At 36.1% G+C, this 4,971-nt stretch overlaps 1 pseudogene; it reads right to left on the minus strand.

Annotated features, from left to right (window-relative positions):
* Window positions 1–2,722: 2,722 nt before the first annotated feature.
* Window positions 2,723–3,660, minus strand: LOC109270578 (olfactory receptor 6C3-like; annotated as a pseudogene).
* Window positions 3,661–4,971: the final 1,311 nt, after the last annotated feature.

Here is a 4,971-nt window from a genome sequence, read left to right on the forward strand (position 1 = left end):
TAAAGTTATGGCATTTAAACTTACTACTAACTTGTGCTTAGGACATTATAGGGTGAGTTTATTATCATAGAACATGTATGGCTTTTGCCATTAGGAAGACATGGACTGAAAAGGCAAATGAACCACTTAATAGAATTTGTGACTTTGGATGTTACTTGATTTTTTTAGGCTTCAGTTTTCTTTGACATGGAGTTGAAATTTCAAGAGTGTTTTAATTTTCAATTTTTATTTATTTTCGGGAGAGAGAGAGACAGTGTGTGAATGGGGGAGGGGCAGAGAGAGAGGGAGACAGAATCTGAAGCAGGCTCCAGGCTCTGAGCTGTCAGCACAGAGATGGACATGACACTTTAACTCACGAACTGCGAGATCATGACCTGAGCCGAAGTGGGACGTTTATTCCAACTGAGCCACCCAGGCACCCCTCAACAGTGTTTTTGACAATTAATTGAAATAACATAACTAATGTGCTCTTTTATGTAACACTTACTAACATACATGAATAGCCTCTTTACTTATTTTTTTTTTAGTTGGAATTAATTCCTAACTTCAGGAAGGATATTCATGGTAGTTGTGATTTCACAAAGGCGTTATTTATTTCAGTGATACTTAAGGACTTTTATTATTTATTTCATTTAGTCCTTTAAACACAGCTATGAAATTTTATTCTCTGATTCTACATTCCCACATGAAGAACTGAGGCTGATACAGTTGTATACCTTCCACAAATTCACACAGCTAGCAAGTGTCCAATATGATCTTAGACTTCCTAAAATTAAAGTCTGTTTTCTTAAACACAATACCACATGGACTATATCCAATTGGCAACACACGTAGATAGTAACTTCCTTTTTTAACTGAGGATGAATTAATTGATATAATAAAACAAAATATACTATTTTGTTTTTATACTTTTTGATATATCCAGTTGTAAATTGCAACCGCAATATATTTTTTTCCCTTGACATTGTTTTTTAGAGATTAGCAACCACATATCTCAATTCCTAATGCAGATCTCTACTGAATGCATCTCTACTCAATGCCATTTTTTAAACTGGTAATCTACTACATTGTACTAAGTCTATTCATTAACTCCATTTTTTTAGTCTAACTTCTTTTTTTTTTTAATTTTTTTTAACGTTTATTTATTTTGGAGACAGAGAGAGACAGAGCATGAGCGGGGGAGGGTCAGAGAGAGAGGGAGACACAGAATCGGAAGCAGGCTCCTGGCTCTGAGCTGTCAGCACAGAGCCCGATGCGGGGCTCGAACTCACGGACCGTGAGATCATGACCTGAGCCGAAGTCGGATGCTTAACCGACCAAGCCACCCAGGCGCCCCATTTTTAGTCTAACTTCTAATAGGAAGTCTGGGTATCATAATACTGCTAATACTTTAGATTTTTTCTTGATCATTCTATTTCTCACTAGCAACAGCAGTTGAAGAATTTCTTGTTTTGATTAATGTTCTAATTTATATGCCAAGTATAATATTAGGAGTTAGTACCGACGTGGACTACACTAGAATAATATGATCATGTCCAAATGAGAAAATGTGAGTGAAAAACACCCGTAAGATTGTGTAGGTACTGGGGTGCCTGGGTGGCTCAGTCGGTTAAGCGTCTGGCTTTGGCTCAGGTCATGATCTTGCGGTTCGTGAGTTCAAGCCTCGCGTCACGCTCTGTGCTGACAGCTCAGAGCCTGGAGCCTGTTTCAGATTCTGTGTCTTCCTCTGTCTCTCTGACTCTCCCCCGTTCATGCTCTGTCTCTCTCTTTCTCAAAAATAAATAAACGTTAAAAAAAAATTAAAAAAAAAAAAGATTGTGTAGGTCCTTAGTAAAAGCTATGCAAGCAAACAAGTTTTTGTCAGTTTGTTTTGTTTTTCAAATCAAGTTATGATATTGGCTGTTATAGCAGAAGACCGCAGGCAACTTATACAACTTTTCTGAGCATCTATTTATTCACTTGTAAAAAAAGAGATAATTAGTCTAATTTACTATCTAGCTGTGAAGATTAAATATGATATGATTGAGGACATACGTAGTTCAGCATACAGCACAATACAAATGTTCTCTATAGAACAAATTTTATTAAATTTTTATCAAACTTCCTGGTGGCTTAAGTTTAGTGATAATTGCCTAAATATTCATGTGTTAAATATTTTTTAAAAAAATACAAATAAACAAGGAAAGTATGTTAAAAAAGATACATAATGCATGCCTTAAGGATAACTGGAAAACAGAAGACGTACGATGTTCAAATCATATGTAGTAAAATAAGCGCTCAAGTCAACTAAATGAGTTGGAAGAATTAGATACTGCACATAGTGTGCAAAAAATATGGTTGTTACAGATAATTTCATACTTTTAAACTTTACAAAAGTATCTGTGATATTGTTAACAAAAAGTGTAAGTTGATGAAAACAGTGTTTACTCCTTTAGCCATTACAATATACAAAATTATATCATTCAGAACAATCAGGAAAATGATTTACATTTTATAGCCACTGGATTTCTATTTAGAATTGTAAATCAATGAGAAAATGGAACCCACACACAGTTTGAAAAACACAACATAGTTACTTTCAGTGTACAAGAAAGCTTAAGCAAATGAGCACAGCCTTGCAAGTATCTGTGAGATGAATATGGGAGCATATTGTAGAAGTCAAAATTTTGTTTTTCCTTTGGTGGATCTTCCCAGTAACATCCTTTCTTGTTAATACATACTTTCATTTGTTTCTAGAAAACACTACTTTATGAAGCAAATTTTTGAAAGCTTGTTTTACTTGCTGGTTCCTCAGGGTATAAATAAAAGGGTTCAACATGGGGGCAATTGAGGTGTTGAGAATAGCTACCCCTTTGGTCAGTGATGCTCTTTCTTTTGCTGAAGGCTTGACATACATGAATATGCAGCTCCCATAAGAGATGGAAATGACAATCAAGAGAGAAGAACATGTGGAAAAGCCTTTTTCCTCTGAGTAGCAGACGGGATTCTCAGAATGGTGCTAAGAATGCACATGTAGGAAAGAATCACGAATGCCAATGTGAAGAGCAGAGTAGCAAAAGCAAAGTAAAGGCCAATCATCTCCTAACGCTGAGCTGACATGTATCTGAGCATGAAGTTGTAAGATGGGGAAATAGTCACAGGAGAAATGATCAGTTACATTGGCAGCACAGAAACCTAGCTGGAGGATGAGCATGAGTAGTGGGAAAATGGTAAGTAATCCTCCCAGCCATGACCCAAAGACCAGCAGGGTGAAGATATTCTTGTTCATGATGGTGGTGAAATGAAGAGGCCTGCAGATGGCAATGTAATGATCAAAAGACGTGGCCCTGAGAAGAAAAATCTCTGACATACCCATGACGGTGAAGTAAAATAGCTGAGCTAAACAATTGTTATAGGAAATGTCTTAACTTTAGTAATGATTGTCCCCCCAAATCTGGGGATAGATACACTGGTGAATGTAATTTCTAAGAAGCAGAAATTCCTCAGGAAGTAATACATAGTAATCTTGAGATGACATTTTGTCAAGGTGACATTCTGTTAATGGTGGTTAGGTTTCTGGTGACATTTAATACATAAGCCATAAATAAAGTTAACCTGAAGCTTTGGGTCATCTGAGATGCCCAAGAGAACAAACTCTGTAATCATTGTATGGTTTCTCATACAGATTTTTATTTTCTTTAAGCCAAATATATTGTAAAATAAAGCAAAGCCTCATAGAGTAAATTTGGAAGTTTCATTTCCATTTCTAGTTTTTGGAATAATTTTAGAAAAATAGGTATTTACTCATCTTTAAATGTTTTGTAGAATTCATCTGTGAAGCCATGGACTTTTGACAGTTGAGAGATAATGGATTACTGATTCAATTTCTTTGCTGGTTATCAGTCTGGTCAACTTTTCTATTTCTTCCTGTTGAACTTTTGGTAATTTATATGTTTTTAGGAATTTATCCATTTTTTTCAACTTGTTCATTTTGCTGGCATGTAGTTTTCATAATATTCTCTTAAAATTATTTCTATTTCTGTTGGTTGTGATTTCTCCTCTCTCATTCGTGACTTTGTTTATTTCAGTCCTTTTTCTTGGATGAATCTGGCTAAAGGTTTATCAATTTTATTAATTTTTCAAAGAAGGAGCTCTTGGTTTCATTGATCTGTTCTATTTTTTTTCTATATCATTTTTTTTTGGTTTAATATTTATTATTTCCCTTCAGCTGCTGGCTTTAGGCTTCATTTGTTGTTTATTTTCTTTCTCTCATAGGTATAAGTTTAGGTTGCTTGTTTGAGATTTTTCTCCTTCTTGAGGAAGACCCGTATTGCCATATACTTCCCTCTTAGGACCACATTTGCTGCATCTCAAAGGTTTTGGACTGTCATGTTTTCATTTTCATTTGTTTCCATTTATTTTTAAAATTTCTTCTTTAATTTCCTGGCTGATTCATTCATTTTTTTTTTAAAGATTATTTATTAATTTTGAGAGAGAGAGAGAGAGAAGCAGAGAAAGAGGGAGAGAGAATCCCAGTGAAACTCTGCTCTGTCAGCATGGAGGCTTGATCTAATGAACTATGAAATCATGACCTGAGCCAATATTAAGAGTCAGATATAGGGCACCTGGGTGGCTCAGCCGGTTAAGCGTCTGATTCAGCTCAGGTCATGATCTCATGGCTTGTGAGTTCGTGCGCCACATCGGGCTCTGTGCTGACAGCTCAGCCTGGAGCTTCTACAGATTCTGTGTCTTTCTTTCTCTCTCTGCCCCTCCCCTGCTCACACTCTGTCTCTGTCTCTCAAAAGAGTCAGATATTTAAGTGACTGAGCCAGCCAGGCACCCCGACCCCTTTATTCTTTAGTAGAATGTTCTTAACCTCCATGTATTTGTGGTCTTTCCAATTTCTTTCTTGTGGTTGACTTCAAGTTTCACAGCATTGTGGTCTGAAAATGTGCATGGTATTATCTCAATCTTTTTGTACTGATTGAGACC

The sequence above is a fragment of the Panthera pardus genome, unplaced genomic scaffold (genome assembly GCF_024362965.1).
Source record: "Panthera pardus isolate Hobbes unplaced genomic scaffold, ASM2436296v1 HiC_scaffold_6, whole genome shotgun sequence".
NCBI lineage: Eukaryota > Metazoa > Chordata > Mammalia > Carnivora > Felidae > Panthera > Panthera pardus.